This window comes from Venturia canescens, chromosome 1, assembly GCF_019457755.1.
Source record: "Venturia canescens isolate UGA chromosome 1, ASM1945775v1, whole genome shotgun sequence".
In the NCBI taxonomy this organism is placed as follows: domain Eukaryota; kingdom Metazoa; phylum Arthropoda; class Insecta; order Hymenoptera; family Ichneumonidae; genus Venturia; species Venturia canescens.
In genome coordinates, this window is record NC_057421.1 from 26,016,996 (window position 1) to 26,040,099 (window position 23,104).

At 41.5% G+C, this 23,104-nt stretch overlaps 2 protein-coding genes across 4 annotated transcripts in view; one reads left to right on the forward strand and one right to left on the reverse strand.

The window, feature by feature from the left end:
- The first annotated feature begins 244 nt into the window (after window positions 1-244).
- LOC122419073 (protein artichoke-like) overlaps window positions 245-23,104 on the forward strand; it is a 59,595-nt gene continuing 36,735 nt past the window's right edge. Inside the window, exons 1-2 of one of the 3 annotated variants that reach the window (XM_043433337.1) lie at window positions 245-1,020; window positions 1,120-1,175. The gene's annotated coding sequence lies outside the window, so the exon portion shown is untranslated. Of the gene's footprint in view, window positions 1,021-1,119; window positions 1,176-4,574; window positions 4,645-23,104 lie in introns of those variants that run through there. The other 2 variants (XM_043433335.1, XM_043433336.1) reach the window with 2 other exon arrangements.
- The window catches only part of LOC122419079 (uncharacterized), a 67,052-nt gene continuing 59,747 nt past the window's right edge, over window positions 15,800-23,104 (reverse strand). Inside the window, exon 4 of the transcript XR_006262809.1 lies at window positions 15,800-16,966. The gene's annotated coding sequence lies outside the window, so the exon portion shown is untranslated. The remainder of the gene's footprint in view (window positions 16,967-23,104) is intronic.

The window sequence follows — 23,104 nt, forward strand, 5'->3', positions numbered from 1 at the left end:
CCCCCATTGCAGTCCCGCGGTGAGATGAAAATTTGAGAGTTGGATGCTGCGCGCACCTTGGCCGCGCTTCCTCTCTCTCTCTCTCTCTCTCTCGCGTTTATGTATGCATTTGTTACTCCTTCTCTCCGTCCTGCCTGAGCTTTAAAGCTCTTCATTTCTCCCTCCCTCGCACAGTAATTTCCTTCTTCCTCTCCCCGTCGGGAATATCCAGCGCTACGTATTTCTCTCTCTTTTTCGCACCCATACACAGAAACGTCTCTATCGCGATCTTTTCTCTCTTGGTGTCTTCCTCGCTCACCATAACGTTTCCTCGCTTACTTCCTCGCTCCTTTCCTCCTGCCTCTCCCCATCCCCATAGTTCGTGGGTGTCCCCCCGTGTGCTTCGCACATCTCTCGTACCGCGCACGATCGCCCAGTCTGCCGGCAACTCTTCAATGGGAGTGACGCGCTCTTGGACCGCACCAGAAACAGCTGCTCCTTCTTATGCTCCTCACATGAAAGGGGACATAGATAAACGCGCGTATCAGTGAATGAAGGGAAAATAAGTGACAGCTGAGAAGCACGGAATGATCGGTGTGATTTTTCTTACTTACCGTGTTGAAAACCAAGACTAAAACATACGACGAGTGAAGACACGCTACGATCAAAGGCTCGATCCCTCTGCTCACGTTCTCCAAGTTTATTTCATGCTCGCCTATTGAAAACAATTTAGTCCCAAGGTCATTGTTTCAGGAGTGTTTCAAGTGTAATTCATTAAGTGAAGTTATAGTCGAAAAACAATTTCAATGATCAACAGATTTACGCATTGCGGGAATAATTCACTGCGGTCTTACTAAACTGTGAATTGTGCAGTGCTAGAACTTGCAGGAAATTCCGTTGTTAATTCGTGTTTTCATCAAGGAAATAGTTGACGACAATGATTTGAGACATTCAAACGAATCGTCGATCGATGAACGGTGCACTTCGTGATTGTTGTTAGAATAAGTGAAAAATGTTTGACATTGAGTGAGAAACTTGAAGGTAAATATCAATGGGATTTATGCATGAGTTTACGTTTTAGATTTGAAATAAACGAGACGAGACTACCAGACTGTAATTTAGGTATTTTCTTCTCGCAAGCACACTCGCGAGCCGAGGGGAAGCTTCCTCATACATATAAACACGTTCATCCGCACGTACGTATGTGAAAGTGTACCAAAACTCCAGAATACACAGCACTCGCCTGTGTCTGTTTTGCACGGTCTCTTTCCCCTTTTCGCTGGCGCGTCTCGTGCTCAAGGAGTCGAAAGCTGTGGCATGCTCACTACTTTACGAGCCGGCTAGCCTCCTCGTCGGTCTGCCCCTTGCCAACAGATGAGAGAAAAAAGTACATGACGCCCAGTGAAAACTCTAACTCAACTTTGTGTACACTTAAACTTTGTCCCCTGCTACGCGCAACTTTTTCGTTCAGCACTGTGCTTCTGACCCGCGACCTCTCGTGAAATTTGATCCAATAAACGCTCCTTCCGAAAACACGCTTTTTACTCTACGCGATCAATCGTTGGGAACGGTGATTCATTATTTTTTTGCAAATTTATGTGAAATGAATGCAATCGTACGATGGGATTGAGCGTAATTTTGTACTCACTCGAGGTTTTTCATTGATGATACAGAAAATAATGGCGTAGGTGGCAAATTCACGAGAAGCATTTTTCTTCGACCTTCTGGTCATTGCTGCTCGAATGGAATGATTCAATTGCATACAATCTCGCAAACATGAAAGAAAAAATCTTCGTAATATTAATGGAGAAAGGAAATTTGAAGATTTGCCTAATTCCTGACAGGCACACTGGGAAATAACAGTCTGAACGTTATGGACAGAGCTTATGGCCCGCGATCGACTGTTTAAAAGTCCATTAAGCACGTGAATGGATTTTTCTCAATCTCCGTTGTGATAACCCAACCTCGAAGGGAAATATTCGGTTAATGGAAAGAACTTGAGAGTCTATTCGAATAGGATATTCGAATTTTATGAAGCATGCAGTCAGCGTGTCTCAAATTGCGGTTCTGATTAGAATCATCTCGAGTGTAAACTTAACCATCATCGGGCTCAGGTGTAATAACAATAATAATAATTTGACAATCAGACCTCTCTTTCTCTCGTACTGAGAAAACTCTCACGAATTATCTCGACGAAATTAACCAGAGCCATTAAGCTCACCCGTTCCCTGAGCCACCTGCTATTCTATGAATCGCATTCTCTTCTGCTCCGTCCCTCCCTGATCGGCCCCTGTATCATTCTTCGCTCACCGATTTTCATACATTTCATTTCCGAGTTCGCTCACCAGGACGAATACCCGGCGCATAACAATGCTTTAATGAAATCATAAAGCGTTAAAACGCAGTAAGAAAACAATTTTAGTACCACATTGGTCCATCATAAAGTTTGAAAAATATAAAAGACTTTGTTATATTCTTGAAACTACTGATCGTTTTGTTGGGATGCGTTCTTGTTTTATGAAGACAGTAAAAATGCGTATTATCCAGTGCTCTCTGTATCTTCTTTCGTTCTCCACCCTTTTTCATTATATTTCGTCTTTCACCATTTTTATCATAAACGTTCGGCGACAAAAAGCGTCCCTAAGCCAAAGAGGAAATAAAAAAATTCTGTAACTCATCTCTTCGTTAACGTCGTAAAAGAGTCCGGTATTTTCGGCGTTGAATGTAATTCGTTCAAAGTAGCCGACGCAGCAAATATTTTTCATTGCCTCGTGAACAATGGACGTACGTTTCCTTTTCTTTTGGTGGACAAAAAATACAAGAAATCTTGTACGCACGCATACACGCACATTGTGTACTGTGTCTCTCTCTCTCTCTCTCTCTGGAAATTCAAATAAAATCTACTCTGAAATGTATAGCATATATAATTTGAACTTGGAATGAAGCTTGTTTCGATTTCACAGAAGTAACTTCTCGAAAAACTACAAAAATCGATGACCCACGAGAAATGGAACACTCGTTCGCAGAGATCCAAATTTTCTGAAGGAATTAATTGTGACAACATTATTTTCAACTGCGTATGGCTAAACAGTTTACAAATATCATTGTGCTGAGGAAAAACTTGACGCTTAAAATGTCTGTGCTTTGATGAGTCGACGATTTTCATAGTTTTTCTCTATGCACGAATAGAAACAAGGACAAAGTGTGGAGTGGTGAAAGTATATCGAGTACTGATGAACAAGATTCTGTTTACAAATGGATTTTCAGATTTCTGTTGAAATCCTCTCCTTCGTTATTGGAAGGTTTAAATTAGGGACGTGTTCCAGGTGTGAAATTCATTTATAAAAGAGCAATTTCCGACTTCAGTCCAAATAGAGTCGAGCAGACTCGAATGAATTTTCCACCTCTCGCCTGGTTTCTTTTTACTTCGAATTCTGCACTTTTCTCTATCTCTTTGTCAGCCGTCTATTGCTCTCTGTCAGGTTCTATGATACTTTACTGGCCCCTTCACCGGTCTAGCGATACGTATCACACCTGATTGGGAATAGTGAACAGACTCTGTTCATATGTGCCTTGAGCAGTAAATTATAATTCGTTTTAACACAAAAAAAAGGGAGAAAAATCTCTAGATATTTTTTTCCAGAATCACAACCCTCGTAGGAGCAATTTTCGTCCCCACAAACGTAATAAAACTGGATTGCATGAATGGTGAATACGTTCGATTCCAATCTCAGATTGTGAGTTTAGCAGGCACAGTTAGGGCGCTCACTGGCAGGGAAGTTTGAAGTGATAAAGTTGTAGTAACGTACAAAGACAAAAGAATGAAGGAAGTAGGTAAGAGTATTCGAAGCTGTAAGTTACTTCCGCCAATGGCGTCTGACGAATTGGAAGTTTGACACGCAGGGGCGAGGAAAGTCAAACAGCGAATCACCTACAAAAGTACCACCAGTGATTCTTTGTTCCTGAATATCTCCTCGATGCTCCGAGTGCGCAGTTGTACTCGAGCAAACGTAGAAGTTTTTCGAGAGGTTTGCAGAGTAATGACCTTTGCATACTCCGCCCTAAATCTTCGTCAGTCCAAGTCACTTTGGACCGATTCGTTTCAAGTGCAAGGCTGCCGTTTCGTGATTCCCACGAGCCTGTAGAATCGATGAGCCGTCACGTATATTTAAAGCAGCGAAAAGCTTCCGCCGACCAAACGATGGATGTAAGCCCAGGTGGGATCGATCGCTGATAGGCGTGGCTCCATTCAAACCTCTTGGGAGTCAAATGCGAGATGGAACTCAAAGAATAGTTCAAGTTGAACGAAAAACGTATATCAAAATTGGATTATTCATGTGACCTCGCAAATACATCGTTTGGAAATTCCACCCGCATGACAGGGACAAAGTTATTGAAGATTTTGTTGCTCCCGATCGGGGACTATAAATCGTTTTATTCCTATCGTCGAAATATTGTGGTGCCTCGATGGATTGTTACAGCTATAGAGTATGAGAAAACAACGAAACCGAACGAAAATTTCAAGTGTTGAGTGTAATTTGATCAATAATATTCGAAAAAAATAAACAAATTTATTGGTGTTTCTTTGGAAGGATTAGAAAAACGATATTACCTGACATTGCTACTTAAGAGGAAAACTCATAGCGAGGAGAGCTCCAGACATAGGTAAGTTAGCTACTGTCTGTCTCTTAAATTTTTGGGGATTCATAAAAGCTTCAACGATAACTTGAAAGCAATACACTTGTACCTCGAAACTTCTCCGTGGGAAACTATCGAAAAAAGGCATCCATTTGTAAATCAACAGACAATCAGTTTGCAGGATCGAAGTAGACACCTGGAACTAGATTAACATCTCAAGTGATGATACTTTTCAATCAGTCCAAATTCCATTATCGTTCGTGAACAGTTTGGAAAAAAGTCGATCATAATCGGTTAACCCAAACGATGATCGTAGTTTATCGAAATTCAGTTGATCAATTCCCAATTGCATACCAAGGTGACATCAATATAATGGCGAATAATAGTTATAAAAAGAGAGGAAGATGGGCGAACAATAATGAGCAACATGCGAGGCGAGTATCAGGACCTCACCGAGCGTAATCAACGTTCAAGTGCACAAGGGCATAAGGGCTGATCATGATTATCCAATAATCACCGGCTGTAGCGCTTGATGAGGCCTAGACACAGATTGGAAGTATCGACGCGAGAACATCATAAGCACGTACTGCAAGCGAGAGAGAGAGAGAGAGAAAGAGAGAGAGAGAGAGAGAGAGAGAGAGGGAGACTGAGAAAGTCCCACCTAGATCCATCGTGACCTGGCCTCTTGCGTTTCAAATCCACCCACATAATCGTAATTACGGCGCATGTACGGCATGCACATTCGGAACAGTTATCTAGCATATTCAGCAACAGTAATTACGACAGCTGGAGTTAGCTTCCGATGGTTTAAAGGCAAGCACGTATCAATCTTGAAGTATATCGTGATGTATCTCGATGACGACCTTCTTCATCAGCGCAATGCGGAGTAGCATTTGAATATTCGGCATTGATCGCGCAGATATATTCTATCTAATAATTCTGCAATGGGAATATTTAACATATTTTATCTCATGCGAAAATGATATCTTGATTCGACACGATGAAAAAATGTTCTGCAACTCTCGACTAATGTTAAACTCATTCGGTCGTGATTGAAGTCTTCAAAGTTAGCACATCCGAACGTCAAAGGTTTCTTGTGAGAAGTTATAGTTCCTTAATTCATCGTTATAGTCCATTGCCTCTAAATCCGATTATGAGTCGAGTAATATACGATCGGGGAGCAAATACGAGAGAAGGAGAGAGAGAGAGCATAGAGAGCTTTTATAACGCTCGTAACAGCCCAGTAACGAGTGCCTCTCGTTCTTTGTTTTTGCTCTTTTTTAGCCCTCACTGGCGCACAGTCATGCTGAGTTACTCATACATTACTCGTTAATTCAGAGCTACCACTATAAGTTGGGATTAACGTTTGCCCCGGTGAATTCCGCAGTTTTTGCAGTACTTTGGAATAAAAATTTTAATCACTACGTAATTATAAAGCGACGCTATAAAACGCGTAACTTGTACAGCACGCTGGTAATTTCCATTTCGTGAACGGCGCGACGATGTTGACAAAAGAGTGCCAACTCTGAGTTACCGCAAAAAAGGGACAAAGCGATGTAGTTTTCTATTGAAATATATCGGACTCAATGCCCGGTATAACTAACAGATTTAAAAGAAGTACGCGAGCTGTGAATACGAGTGATGTCGATTAAAAATAAAACTCAAAGCTTCGCGTTACTCCGAAGAACATTTGTCCCGTTGAGAGATGCAGCCTGATGATTGTGTACGAAACGCATTCGAGAAACTAGTCTCAATCTATCTCGCACGTCCGATACGTGGAATGGAACATACAGGCGTGGAGATGGAGCCAAGTCGAAGCTAAATTGGACTTGGTAGAAAGCTCGTACGGTCGAGAAATCCCGCGGTTTCTACAGTAGCGGCATCGTACAGCAGCAAATTCGCAATACCCAGCCGATTGTGATTGAGGATTCCGGTGCAGAGAAACTGAGAGATCGGAACAGACGCGCGGAGTTCGGACTTAACCAGGGTCCTAGTTGCCTTGGGCTATCGGCTCGCCACAACGAGATGGTATTAGATTCAGATCTGGAGGATCTCGATTTCGGAGGCGCGTAACACCAGTTTACGTACCTGTATCGAGTGAATACAGTTATAGGGGAAGCGGCCGGTGATCACACACAAGAGAAGCCGGATCTTGTCGAGAAGCCTCAAATTAGGGACGAACAGCCACCTCCGGGGGCGCTGAATGGGGACAAGAGGGTTTAACGGAGAGGGATTTGAGGGGAAGGCGCAGTTCAGACACCCTGTGCATATATCTCGCATATGACAATGGACACACACGGGAAACGGTTCCTGCCACGTTTCCGTGCCACCGGATGTCATCACTCTGCGCTGCTTCTTGGTACACTCTGTTATGGGCATTTCATCTTACGCAACCTGAGTCATCCCTTATCAGACGAGGGGCCTCCGACGCAGTGTCAGCCGCCCACCTACTCCTGCAAGCTCTTACGTTAACGTTGAACAAGTCCTTCGCATCCCCACGCCCCTCCATTCGACATTCAACATTGAGAGGATCTGCATCACGGAGAAATACCGGCAGCCTTGACCAGCAATGGGAACCCTGGCCAACTTCATACGCTGTTTGATTAACACAGCTTGGAGAGTGTGGACGGCGCGGCTTTGGACCGCTGCATGTGACACTTTGAGCCTATCATCCATTATACTCATAGCCGCTCGAAACTCTTCCCTCCCATGGAACTGCCAGCACCTCTCAAATCCAGCTATCTACTTCGGCCGCGTCCCTTAACGCTGTTATTCATCCATCCTTCAACCGACTGGCATTGTTCACAGTAACTTTTGACTCTTGAACACATACCCCAACTTCGTCGTTCCCTTCGCTTCAATCTTGGCTGTCTTTAAACTTCAAAGCCTCGAATTATATTTCACACGAGATAAAGTACGATGGGGAATCGCGGTGAGCGGAGCCAACAAAAAAAATTCAAGCAAACCAAAGTCATCTCATCCCAAACATTACTCTTCGGAGATACGGAAAAAAATCTTCACACCGCACACGTCAACAAGCATGTTTTGATTTTGATTAACGATTTCTTATGAACTAGGTCCATCATCCGATGATACGTCGAAAGATATACCCGAGAGTTATAAAGCTCTATTAAATACTGCTGTAAAATATTGGTATATAAAAAGCCGCTCGTAATCCCCCTATGCGCCGTATTCTTCGTGACTGTAGATCAACTTAGGCTAGCAAGCGTAAAAGTCGATTGGCCGAAGCTTTGGGTTCCAGCCAAAAGGCTCGTGAATCAGTGAGCTTTGGCTGACCCCCCGATCCCCATAACTCTTGTCTTCACGAATATATGAGAATCCTTCCTTTTTGCCTACCTTCTGACCAGCACGTACTATCTTTCAGGACTTTTTAAAAGACGTTAAAGGAATGAATCACATATAAATTCTTACATGGGCTCTAACACGATTGCACCATGGGTATATTACGATCGAACAGCAGAGAGAATATTCCATTCCGTATTATATCGGGGTGATGAGAGAAAATATAATGGGAATAATACTGGGTGTGCTTGTCTCGCGTGACCCTGACTCTCAAAGAAGGGAGATACGTCATTGGTCATATATTGATCTCGTTCGAAAATTACTGATGACGTGAGAGGATGCAGTAGCCCGAAACGAAACTCAGATGCCTCTTTCCCCAATTTCCCATTGTCTATAGTACAGTAAAAATATAGAACACACGATGTTCCGTCGTATCTTATATACACACGTACATATATATATATGTAGTAACAAACGCAATCGCCCAGAGTAATTACCATGATTGCTCTCAGTCCACTGTTGTAGATTCTCTGCAAAATTACCCTTCTCTAATTGCGACGTTTTGTTCAACCGTTCGAGCCGAAACTATATATACGCACATAAATCGCACTTGTGTCTGAGTACCAGCGGAGGTCATTACCTGGCATGACATTTTATAGGAAGAAAACTGGCTTCGCACTCCTACGAAACAGCAAATTATTGTAGATTCACCCAATTCTCTTCATACACACATGCACATTCAATGAAGTATCATATACGATGATGAGCTTTTCCATTTGATGTCATTAGACCTCTGCTTTCAATGTTTTTTTTTCTTTCCCTTCAAGTCTCCTAAGAGTGCCTGACCTCACTGGAGTAACGAGCCTCTTTTCATCAAACGAAATCTCATTAAGCTCTCTTTGACAGCTAATACATCTCAGACCATGCGGCATCGAGAATTCCCATAGACGTCGCGAGTTAAAAATCTCTCAACTTTACTCTCCTCGCCTCATGTCTGATTGAATGTTGCAACGGGACGTGAGTTTCGCGTTTCCAATATAACCAACCATCGAGAAGCTGCATGAAGTACATTCATTCTTCATGCTTCATAACACGAGGATTCGAGAAGATGCTCGCAATGAAAAAAAGAGTATATGAAATGAAAAGTATTCCATATAAATGTGGAAAGAAATCCAGTATCATTGAGTCTTCCCCAGAATTCCTTCGACTTCTAAGAGCGAGCATTTGCTATGGTGGAGCGTACTTGATTAACCACTAATAACTTCGCGGAAAATGTTCACTCGTAATTAAAAATTTTGCCGACAATTTTTCATTTCAAACTGCGTTTTAACCTGGCGCCTTCGATCTCCGTCAGCAAGTGTGGAGAAACAGCGCGACCCGAATGCCAGCGTTCCAAACCGCAAATGAACGAGACAAGTGAACAGAATATTGCGAAAGGAGGATGCGCTAAAGCACGGGGGTGGCTGGATGTAAATATTTGCTAGGTGATAGATTACGGGCTCACGAATTTACGACACGTTGATTGAATGTGACGGGGGTTTGGGTAGCGTACGCGCATCCTTACCCGGCCCCAGAACTAGGTAGACGCGCATGGTGAAGTGCGAGTTGATGGGGCGCCGGCGAGACGCGATTGCGCTCAACCTGTCATAGCACCAAAGGAATATCCACGTTGGATATATCTTAATATATAACAACGAATTGAGAATTCGCGTTTTGCTTAGCTAACTTTGAAGCATAATGAAAGCGGTGTTTATATTGCAAGAGGAGAAAAAGTGTTCCGTCAAAAAAGTTTTGAATTTTTCCATTCCGTAGAATAATGTTACGAAGTGGGCGAAATAAATAATCAAACTAGTGTCTAGAAAGTATGCGGCGGTTTATTCTTTGACAGAAATACGATAAGATGCGTAATGCTTGAAGTTCGTACGTCTTCTGTGTCTCTGATATTGTTTACTACAAAGGACGATCGTTGTCAAGGAACGTAAGATCTTCATTTTAGTAATAAGACACAAGTAGATGCACATGCAAGAGGGAGAAACTGTAGCAATATCAAAATTTTTTGGTATACCAAATATACAGGGAATTAAGAAGCTACAGTGTCAAAATATTTGTCGTCATTTTGGGTACTGAATTGGTGGATCATACGATAATTGATTCTCGAACGTAACAACGTAGTTAAGTATATGAGTGTGTTCCTGGAGACTCGCATTACATTTGAATAATTCAACGAGCAATAAGGCAACACACAGGGATAAGGTAAGAGCATAATTAATACGTTAATAAATACATGAATGAAGAAGCAAGACTTTGCAGACTGTGCGATAAAGATTTAGTGGAAGTATAGGGGCATTAATCATTAAAAGTGTTTCTTCGAAAGTAGTTCACTTTGTTAATTGTACTCGAACAGAGATTGAGACGTTTATTAGATTTTGAAGAGATAAAAAAGAAACTTCGCGACGAATTATCTGTTTTTCTTTTGTCGGGGATCAGTTGGAAGGATTAATTCGGCGAGTTGGAAGCAAATGACAGCACGATAAGTGGGACCACATTTTTTGAGAGACTCTCATGGGTCGTCGCACAAGGCTATAGAAAAATCAATCCCTGTTGCTAATCCACTCAAATTTCATTCCATTTCATGCTAACAACATTCTTCGGCATCTCATCAGAATATTTAATTAACTCTCCGTGCTTCGATGTGCTCCATCGATTTTGTATCGGGGATTTATTTTCTGAATTGTACTTTCATTCGATCCCATTCGATTTTTTTTCGTATAAAATTTCGAAGGGTCGTTGATCGCGAGTTTATAAACGATGAAATACGAATCCAAACAGAGTTTCGGGCTCGTGACAAACCGATTAAGAACTCGAGTCATCGTCCCAATCGATGGGTTTTTGAAACAGATTTTTTTGGCGACCGTCGTAGAAGCACCCGAATGGTCGAATGTTTTCCACCAACGCATCTTGGTCAAATAAATTCGACGGTAAATCCGTGAAAAAAACGAACTCGTAGAAGCGTGAGATAGTGCGTGTGTGTGTGTGTATGTGTAATGAAAAAGGGAGCAGACGGAGGCAGAAAGAGAGTATATGCGATGGGGGAGAAACGAGGATAAGGGGGAAAAAGGAGAAATTGAATGGCATCACGGGCCAAACGGAGGACGGGCCGAGTCTCGGGTACTACCCTTAACCGATCTTCGCCCCTTGATTCTTCGTCGTCTTTCCCTTGTCGGAGAGTGTCGCCGGGGAGCGATCGTATGCTATCGTTAATGGAGCCGAGACGGAAATTGGTTCGAAGTCTCCGATGCGATATCGTCTATGGATCGGGTAAAAGCGTGTGGTGCCGGGTCACTCGAGTTCTACTCTCACTGTATATGAAGCAAAACATATATGTGTACAATGGGCGAAGCCCCAATTCGTGCTTACCAATGGCAAAACAGAAAGATCTGAAGCGATGCACGCCGTAGCAGAGCGGCCAATAAAATGCGAATAAAAGCGTCGAGATCTCTGGGTAGCTCGCGCCACCGAATTCCTATTTCGTCTCATTCTCTCCTCGTTCTCTACCATACTTATCTCTTCCATCCCCTTTCCCCTTCAGCGTCCTTGCTAACCACTGAAGAACGCGAAGAAAAAAATTCTAAATGCGCGGAGAATCCCGTTGCGGCAATTGCTGCTGAAGAGAGACAGAGGAAACCCCGTTCCTGCCTTTGCCCATAAACTCAATTAGCCAATGGAGCTAATTGAAACACTTTTTTTCCTCTTCTTTCAACTTTCTCAACTGTCAGCTGCAATCAACGAGAAACACCCTTTGGTATCCCATCTAGTGCTTCGTCACTCCGTGCCCTGGAATTTTTCTTGACTTGTACTTTTTCTCCTATCGTTTGATCTCATTCCATCCTCAATGCAATGCCAAGAATTCCAAGCGCTAATGTACTCGAAAAATGTCATGTACGAATTTATGGATTCGCATCAATTCCGTAGATGACACGTCAATTCGTAGAATTTTTCATCTCGGTCCCCTAAAGCTACTGCGAGCCCTTTTTTTTTTATTGTTAATTGAAAAAATAATTCTGTCCAAAAGAGAAACTTCCAAAAACCTATAACAATGGTCTAAAACTACCTGGAGCGGAGTTTTCATATCAATATCGACTTTCGCGTATTCGCCTCTCGCCGTTTCATTTTTCGTTCTGTTTTTGCCAACGTGTCCCACATACAGGACCGTGTTGCATCAACTTTTTCACTCGCTACCGAGGGAACTTTGGATGACTCGCGATTTGCTATTCCGCATTTCATTTCGTGCTCCGCTATTTGTGCGAAATGAAAAACTCGATGTTTTAGTGGCGGGTACACGAAAAGGAAAATAATGCTTATATAATCAGGAAATGTAGACGACACCGGACCCCTCGGCTGGACAGTTATGAAAAAATAGATCAATAACGTATGGCAATTGAAACGTTCATTCGTAAAAGAAACCTCCGTTTAAGCTACGTTTCCAATCTTCAGCTATACGCAATAAATCCGTATTTCCACGTCGTCGGGATTCGTAAAAAATATCTGCAAAACATACAGAACTGTGTTTGCATTTGCTGCACTTAGTTGGAAACAGAGTGGCTCACAAAATTTTTCGAACTAAAGTCAAGTGAAATAGATATTTTTATCTCTCAATGGTGGAGTCTGATGGTTCAATCTCGGGAGAACTGAGCCCCCGACACGAGTTCTTTAACGATGCTTTTTTTCCTCAAAGCGTTCTAATGAAACTGGTAACTTGTCACGCATAACAACTGTTTCAATAATTCGTGCCCCATCCGCGTAAATTCATAGGTGAATCTCGACGCGACTCCGTAACAATTTATAGCCGAGCGTCTTTGCCCTTGTAATTTATCGGTCCACCTTACGAGGTTCTGTCGGATTATACGTTCGTTCGCCCGAAATCGTTTGAGCAAGCCGGAGTTCCGTTGCGCTCCAAAATAACTATAAGCCATTGAATCAAGCGTTTATAAATAAAACGAATACTTTTCGCACGCGTTCCCGTTAAAAATAAAAATAAAAAATAATAAAAAAAAACGATATGAGGGCGATCAGGGATTCTTTCTGTAGGGAGCTTTCGAAAATTTTCGTATAGCATGTTTGCTGCACAAGTTTCAAACTTCGAGCGTGCATTCCAACGATTTTATACGTGCGTGGAAGCTCCGATACCGTCGCGTCCCCGTACCTTTATGGGGAAACCACGAATAGCCCGTAAGTTCTCTGAAGCCCTCCTCGTCTATGAATATCTCCTCCACCAAGTGCGAGACGTACGATCGTGACTGAAGAGGGGAGACGCGAACCGCTGGCATTTCTCGAGCGCGATCTCTGTGCACGAAACGCCGGTCCACGCCAGAGTTCCATCGCATCCAGAGGCCAGTGCACCCGAACGCGTTCCAATAAGCACCAATCTCTACGACGACGGCTTAGTCAATGGCTTATTAGCTTTATCGTGCCCCTTTTACATTTGTATTATACATGCATACTCACACATGTGCGGACGCTCGTGCGCACATGCGTGTATCCATGCGGGTTTATTTAGGGCGATTGAAAAAAAAACGAATGTCAGTTTCCGATTAATTTAAAGGAAGTTATGAACGGAAGTATCCAACCGTTTTTTTTTTTAATGAACCACTACGAAGAGGTTAAATATCCTGACTATAAATATGAGTATTATGTGTCGCCATTTGGTCTTCAAATTATTTTCTAAAGGCTTGAATTACTCACAATTTTTCATGAAAGAGAATATGACTCGATTAGTAGTTACGTGAAAATTTGATATTAAACAATATCCCGTGGAGATTGCTCGACCTGGTTCATGGGCTGGTTGTCAATTGAATTTTACATTTGATCGTACATATCGTACCTACGATAAAAGGTGGGTGAAAAATCATGTAATATCATCAAATACAATGTAGGAAAAGCCTTCCAGGAATCTTTTGTCATGGTTTGAGGTAAATTACATTTTGTTCAGTGAAAAAAACGAGCGAGTCTTTCGGTTATCTCACGTACAAGTATATGCCTAAAGACGCCATACTTTTACACGGTTTATACGATATAAAAAGTGGAGCTGCGAGAGAGCAAGGGAGAGAGGGCGTGATAGTGAACACCTGGTTTTCTCTTGGGTATTATGGATATTCCACGGACGAGGGTTAGAACGAAAGAGCAAGCGCTTAAATAACGAGGGAACTTTATGAAAAGACGCGCGTTTCGTGCCTTATCCACGAGAGCGTTCGAGTTTTCAGATAGAATCGAGAGCGTAACGTAATGTGAAAAGCGTCAGAACGTCAACGACGGATTCTTTTTACTTTTGCTCTTCTATCTGCGCGTGTGTTTGTACTCAAAAGTTCCGTCCTCGACGAACCCCTCATCTTTTTCATCTTCCTATAAAGTTAGGCCTCAGTAGATATGGTAATTAGAACGATAACACGTAAATAAAGAATTACAAGCAAAGCGTGGTGTTACGACTTCTTTGAATCGACCATGCAAAAATAGTCAGGAAAATTCCGAAAAAAAAACACGCAGAACGTGATTTCAAACCCGCTTAGAGAAACACTGGCTACCGACAAAAGTTGATTGCCCTAAATAAATTCCACCTCTACGATTTTAAAAGAAACGTAAGAAAAAAAACGATTTTTTCACTCACTACTACGCTTTTCTACTCTTCGTTAACGCTTTTTCATTTTTACGGTTTTACCGGTTCTTTCTTTAGATTTTAACGAAAAATGATCAAAAGAAAGGACATTCGTGAAAGTTCAATGATTGAGCTGGCGGCACGTCGTTAAGCGTCGGTGAAATTTTCTGTATAAAATCGTATGTAAATCCGATAAAAACCTCTGCATTACAGGAAGTTGAACAGCAATTTTACGAAAAAGGGAAAATCATTCGCAAACTCTGCGTCATCGGAGCGATCCTGGTGAGGTTTTCTCTTCTCGCTGTTCCTTCAGTAAAAAGGCATGTTCTTTGATGCTGCGCAACTCGTAGCATTCCCCGTAAGGTCGGAACCTTTCAGACCCTTCGCTCTTCTCAATTTTGCTGAAAAATTGTACCTCGCCTTTTTGAACGATAAATCAGCACCGTACATGAATTAATACCAAAGGTTTTTATAAAATACTTCGTAGATAAAGACTCACGTGTGTTTTTCTGCGGAGCAGTTATAAAAAATAATTTCGAACGAATGATTATATACTACGGTAAACTTCCTCCCTGCACTAATTGTCCATAACCCCAACTTAACACTAGAACACTCAATAAAATGAATCTTGATAAAAAAGTAGAACATTTTTTCCACTCTATTTCTCACTTCGCGTGGGAGGCAACGGAGCCAACGTATCACGAGTTCGCCGTTCAATTTTTTTCTTCCCCCGCACCCGACTTTTCCCTGGGATCTCGTACGAAGCAACTCCGTGCATTTTACAATAGAACTTCATTACGATTATGCAAAAATCCCACCGTACGAACAGTGGAGAAAAATTCCCTCACCAAAGAACCGAAGTTCGTCATTAGTTTGAACTACTTTCCTGTTGCTTTCACCCTCATCCACTCGTCGTTTATTTTTCGGTCTCGAATTTATCTGATGCTCCTGATAAATCTAACAAATGATCAAGTAACTCGAGTCTAAAAAATATACTCGGAGCTCCAATTTCTCTGTGATTAAATAAATTTTTATTGCCTCTGATTATCTTAACGAGAGGCTTACGCATATACGTAGATGGAAATCGACAACAACTGGGTCCGCTTGTGCCGTAGTATAAGTTAAATCTAAAAAAAATCCGCAATTAAGGAGAAAATTCTCGAGTAATTATTAAATATGGGGTAATATAATTTTCTGGAATGTTCAATTACATCATCAATTTATGTGACCTTTTCGCTGCGACGTGGTACTCATAAAGTTTCACGATTAATGTACTGCGAGTATCGAGGAGTGAAAAAATCGTAATATTTCATTGAAATTCGATTTCGACTATTCCAAATGAAATTTCCATAAAATTTGGACTGCGCTCATCTCTTCGGGAATTGATTTTTCAGAAGCAGTTTTTTCCATGGTTCTCCGAGTGAGGAGACAAATAGTTCGTGTTCCAGCTTAATGATCCGTGGGTGCCCCAAATGTGCATGAACATAAGTGCGGAGGAAGTGTTGGTTGGGTGTCTGGACGAGTACCGGTCGATCCTATGGGTCAAGAGGGCGATACGGCCGATGATTTCGCAATGTTCACAAGCGCGCATAATATTGTGTACGCTTGCGAGTATCTTCTGTGTTGAACAGTCTGCAGGGTTATGACGCTCGTCCACTTTGTTTCATGAGCGTCCACCACGTTCCCCATTACGGAACGTTACAACTGGCATTATAACATGGCAGCCGTTCTATCTCCCCTTTGACATTTCATGTCGCCTCTCAGCCCGAGTAGCCTTCACGTTATGATCCACGCCCCTCGCTTTACGAGTAATAAGATGAGACCAGTGAGTGAGCGAGAGAGAAAGAGAAATGGAAAAGCAGGGGAGAAGATGGTCCAAATTCCCTTATTCTCGCTATTCTTGTATCTATTTCTTTCTCTTTTAATAATGAAAGTCCAAACAGCACTCCAAGTTTCATCAACAGTTACGTTACACATAGGGATGATCGCAACAGGGACTGGGAGATAGAGAGAAGCGTTGCCCGAATCATTGGGAATGCCTGAATGTTCGCTCGCATGTATGCAACCCTCTGCTCTCTTCATCCCCCATTACGTGTCTCGTCAGAGCTACAACTCGTGATTGCGCTGTTCGTGGTTCTGCTATCGTCCTTATTCTCTTTCTCCCTCGCTCGCGTCGTCTCCCTTTCGTTTCTGAATTAAAACCGCACTGAGCGAAATGATCCCGCCTATCAGCAATATTACCTGCAGCCACAATCATATCCACATCCTCTCGCCTCGAATATCGCTTCCCACTTTAGTGTTGTGTAGATCTCTCATTTTTTAGCACTTGCAACTTTATCCTCTCAAACCGTTCCACTCTCCCATCCATTCGGGGTCATTGTCGAGCGATGAAATTTTCTGAAATCATAAAAATAACTTTCTCAAAATTAACTGGTTTTGGGGGCTCTATTCTTCATCCTGATTCCATCGATGCTGCGACTCTAAGGAATTCTAAGACTCGACAGAAGTTTAAAGCTTCATTAAAAATTCAAGGCGTTAAATGCTCCCATTTTTTCCTGATGTTCCATCGCGTTGCTCGCTATGAAAAGGGAACTTGCAAAGTTCCGCGTTATCAGTCGCGCGCGTATACTATGAAAAAACAATAACCATAAAGAACATTGAAGCTGAATGAAAAAAGGAACATTCTTCGATGCTGTTAACGAGGTGTGAATTATGTCTTCCCGATGTCTCAAGGAACTGAGAGTTTCTCTCCCGAGACAGGAATAAATTTGCTCGATTGTGCGACGAGCTCGTTCCAACATTGTCAGAAGCTTTTCAGCTTCGGTTTTCGCGCGAACACAGTAACACGCCCTTAATGAATACATAACTACGTATATAGACGTTTATGTAACAGTGAATAAAGAAAGGAAAGAGCATCCAGTCTGTTGCAGCAAGGGTACAACGCTCCGGGAGCGTGCGATGCTGTAGCAAGGCCAATTATTTATCGTGTCTTGCGAACGAGCTTTATCGCGAAGATGCGGAAAACGCAGCTCGAAGGCGATACAGCGCGAATCTAAGAGGGCGGGTAGAGGCTCCTCTGTAGAAAAAACTTAACGAGAGAAAGAAACGGAGGAAGGGAGAAAAAAGGAAATGGCAGCAAGAAAGAACGATGAAGAAAATGTGAACGAGCTTAATCAGACATCTTCCCTTTGATTACCGACACCAGAAGGCGAATGTTTTTAATGTTCCCCACCCAAAATCAACTACATTCATGTACTTTATGTCATATTAAGCAGCTTAATCATTCAGAATAAGTGAAAGTTTCGCGATAAGAGATTTTAACCATTCTTAAAATAAAAATTCGAAATATAGTTTAAGAAAATAATTCTGCTATCTTTCGCTCTGAAACTAGAACAAGTACCAGCTCTATATTTTATCGTTCTGAATATTGTGAAACAGATTCATATTTATGACTTCATATAACATTTAGATTTTGGCTATAATCATGCCCATGGTATGTAACCCTTAAATACGAATGATAGTTCGGTATTGGAACGCCTGATTATAATTGCGGATAATTAATCCACGCCCACTGCAAAATATGCGTCGTTGCTTTATATCTGGGAATGGGAAAATTTGCTTCCGGAAATGAAATGATTGGTGGATTCACGTGCAACTGCAATTGCGTAGTATTTCGTCGATGATCTATAAACTTCTGTATAGAAACAAAATATACAACGACTGTAATAATGAGACACCCTTTATGATCTGTCACGTTGAAACAGAACGATGTGAAACTCGATGGAAAATCCATCGACTCCTCATGATCTCAGATCGAAAATTTTTCGAGGATCGTAAATTATAGTGAATGAGAGGAATAATAAAGCAGAAGATTCTCGTAATTGGGACGTTCGCTCGATGCCACATTTGCTATTTCCTTTGACTCGTCATATCTGATCACAAATGTACGAATTATTGCGTTCTGCAAACCAAACAGAATCATGATTACTGTTTAATTGGAATCATCAGGCAACGGCGTACGGAGTCACATCGTATAATTGCTTATGCGTACAGATATTATTCGGAACGTTGGAGTTGAGACGCTGGAAACGCGAGATTCAGACAAATTTTCTTATTGCGAGAAAACCACATTATAACAGTATGACATTTGGGAGATCTTTGTTGAGATGACGAGATTAATTTCTCGCATTAGTCAGGGGCGAAAAACTCGCATCGATTATCCGTCAGCTCTCGTTTTCCTCGAATAATATAAAAACGCCTTGAATTCTGAAACAATATCCTCATTCTCATCAAAAAGTTTTATTACGTAAGTCAAAATGACGGAAGGTTACGATAACAGTCTCGTTTTTACCTCAAAAAATAATCTGGACTAAGGAGAAAGGATTTGATGCCGTTGGAAAAAGCAAATTCTATCATCAATCTTTCGAGATAGTAGTTCAGTGCAAATCTCGATCGACAAAGGCTTTTATAACGCACCATCATAAGTAGGCCGCAACTTCATTCTCTGATGCGGGTTAAACCAGGATTAAAACTTTAACGAAGTTTGAATCCTGACAGAAATGATTTTTGCACGTTGCTCCAGCTATCGAGGGGCTAGAGAACGCTCTCGAAGAAGTTGTACGAGAAAAACAGATTATTATGTAGGATTCGGTGAAATGGAACGACTTTCATGAGGAAAAAAGTTTCGAAACTATAACCAATAAATGAGAATGCATGTCTAATTTACTGTAGTCGTACTTCCCGATGTTCTTTTAGTAACTTGTACTGAACTGGAGTTTTTGATGATGATTTTACGTCAAAAGGACCTACAATCAAAACAATGAATACTGCAACTTGTAATATTACTTTCTAATAAAAATAACCTCTGCCAACAATTTGAATGATGCGATTTCATTAAAATCATTGTTAAACTGTTGATAAAAATTGGAATGCAGAGCCTTGGAACGAAGCCTGATTGTTCAAAAATCAAACGAGCTACGCCCTTCCTTGCATTATTGTTTCACAAACATGATGAATCATTTTTGATTATAAATGTTTTTCGAGAGTTAAGAATTTATTGGTGTGCCGACGCTCGCAGCAATGGAGGACGCTCGTTTTGAGCTTTAAATCGGTTCAAACGCTGCAAATAGCTGCATCCTGGGAGCCCAAAGAGACGACACGAAAAAAAAAAATAAAAAATGCAACGGAGACGTATATGAATTCGAGCTGGGCGGCGAGGCATCGATATTCCCAAATGTCCGCGAATGCAGCAAAATAGGATGAGAGAAGCATGCATGGGAAACCACGCTCACGTTATAAATCCGCCTTCCGTTGCTCCAGGCATGTGCACGATCAAACGCCACACTCGATTTTATTGGCCACGGATTCCTAGGGAGAGATCGAAAACAGTGCAGCACATAAATTCGATAACTTGGTGTACATTTAGCTGGTGAAAAAATTATTTCAACTAAATTTAATTGTTGTTCGACGGAGCTACGAAGGTTGAAAAACTTCAGAATCTATTGAAGCGACTGGAAGACGATTTTGCAAAGATTAAAAAATGCACCACGAGAATTGTTGAGAAAAAATTACATTCCAACTCAGTTACCTATGACCAGGTTCGCCGATACGTCAAACTTGCAGAACGGTATGTATGCTTCATTTTTCGAACGCCAGGGATCCTTATTACACCACCGAATAATTTCACCGTTGCAAAATTGCAAAATGAAAACAAAAATTGATAGATTGTACTTCTGACGGTATGAGAACAATATGACATCAAGAGTCACGTATCTATATGTTTGGAAGCTATCCACGGACCAACGCGAGGTACACATTCGTTGCACATGTTCGCTAAAATGCACGCTTCGTTGATTCGGTGTCCATGGACAACGGGAGTGTCAGGAGAGCGAAAAAAGGGAAAAGAGGATGCTTTTCGTTCGCATCAACCGAACTGTCACTCCTATTCGTTTTCCGTGCTACGGATTCCCGAATTTTTTCCCTCCGAACGAAACCGTCAAATCACTTTCCTTTCATGCGACGTCACATGTCCTCGAATTGCGCATTGTTTATGCACACACGTAGGTCATTGGGTGAAATCACGTTTCCACAGGGAGACGGAGAAACAGGAAGGGAGAGCGAGCGAGAGTGAGAAAGAGGATAGAAAAATCAATGGCAAAAACAATAACTTCATTGGAAACATCGACCCGACGGCATACGAATCCCAATTTCATTCTCCTCTACGTAATACCGGAGTAACTTATTACGAATTACAGATTTCAGCGGACTTTCATCCGTAATCAACGCGGATAAACGAGCTTTGTGTGTGTGTAACACACACGCGCGAATCGAACATCAACATTATTCGTTTGAATAAATCGACAACACATACAGTCGGATGTGTTTCCTATTAAAGGAAACAATGTATGTTAATTGAATCGTTTTCTCGATCGTCGACAGAATGATGCACACAGTAGAAGTGTGTTTATTAAATTCAATCATGCTAACGGTCCAGTTGATTGTCAAACGACGTAAATAAAAAAAAATGTCATCGAAATATGCTGGATTTTCCCCTGAATGTACGAACACGCGTATATATTCGTTTTAAAAATATTGTTTTTTCACATTTTTGAGTGTGTAAGGTGATTTATTGAAATTGGAAAAGAATTATATACTTGTATGGATAGAAGAGAATCGCGATAGTACAAGCCCTGCGAATTACACGCTTTATTCTCAACACATTGCGCCTCGTTATGCTGTTGGAATTAAATTTATCCACTACTGCATGTTATACACTCTCGTTTTTTCATTTTTTTTTTTTTATATTTGCAAGAACTGACAATTCACATCGATTGGACTTATAGCAAAAATGACTACGACATAAAACGTGGACATAAAATTTCGAACTGAAACTTACAATGGTGATAACGTCGTGCGGATTCTCGTCGACGATTTTATGAAATTCACTATGGTCTCTTCATTTCAAACGCAATGATTATCGACATCATAATTTGCAGTTCAAAATTGTACCTGTGCAGGACAGAAATGATTACGTGTTTTTGAGTCCTTTCCAAAAAAGATGTTTCCATACTACATGATTCATAAAGATCTCTTAATGAGGAAAAAAATTGGCCAATTACGTTTTTAGAAGAAAAGACTTTTTCAAACATTTGTTCTTACGACGACCACGAGACTCGTAGCGCAGTTTACTTTTTACTCGTCATACAATTTTCATTTCTTCACAATGAGAATACAAACTTGTTGAAAAAATCCAGCAAAAAGTTCCTAAACGCTCAACGCTATGAAACTCTAAGGCACCTTTTCGTTCATACATATGAAGCATTCACAACACACAACAGTAAAATGAACCGCGTGGAGGAAGGTTGGAGAATTCTCGATCTCTATAGTTTTCTTCTCTTATCGCACGACGAATCATTCTACATTTTACTTTTTCAAGCTTGGTCTCCATCGGTCCAGTAGTGAGTCGCAACATTTGACTAATATTGAAACTGATATTAAGGACATTATTCATGTGCATTATCGCTTCCAATGCCTCGACAAAATAATGAATCGATCGTCCAACCTCAACGAGAAAAACGTTGATCCAATAATAAAAAAACGCCAACAACCTCACGTATCTCATTGGTTTTGACTAGGGGGCGGAAAAAATAAAAGCGAATTCCAGACCGGAACGGATATGGACTGTCACAGCTATTTAACCAAATGGCTGGAGAGAGAGAGAGAGAGAGAGTTGGGTCAGCAATCGGGTAGCACGATTTACGTGACGAATCCATCATACCCGACGCCAATAGAATGAATCTCGTATCCTCGTATAGCGAATAACGATTTACGGGAGCGGAAGGGATGCGTTTTCAGATAGAGAAGCAGTATGATGCCAAAAAATGCCACGTCAGGCCGGTGCATTGGTATGGAATAATGGTAACGGAATTGAAAGTACCACTGCGTAGAGCGCAGGGCGAAAATAGAGGTAAAAAAATATAAAATTCTTCCCATCTGATGACCATGCTCTAAATTCAAAAGAGAGCAATTAAATTCGCCTTAAACAAAGGTAATTTCGGTTAAAGTTAATCTCTGTATCCAGTACCGACGAAAGCTCGGAGCCTCGATCCAAGCTTTTTCCGACCTCCGGAAGAGGATTTATTTCCGTGAGATAAAATTGAAAGTTCGGATAAGAAGATGAGAACAAGAGAGTTGTCTCCAAATTTGCTATACAGGAAACGGCGGACTCCCCATTCCACAAATCTCCGGCGGTCTCATCGGGTTTTCTCGCCTCGGTACACACTATACCGGAATAGCTATTGTTCATAGGGGCATTGGTGGCCTCGTGTCCAGTGTTTTCCCGTAAAAAGAGTAACGCTCGGACGAGTTGGTCTCGCAATCATCGTTAAACCCAAAGTTTTATACGCAACTAAGCTAGCGGTATAGAAAGCCTGCCTTGAGTTGTCACTCTTTTTGCCTCCCTTCGAGTAGCGTAAAGAAGGAAAAAGTAGGGAGTGAGAGGAGGGATCGTTTTTGTGGAATTGAAAGAAGAGAAAT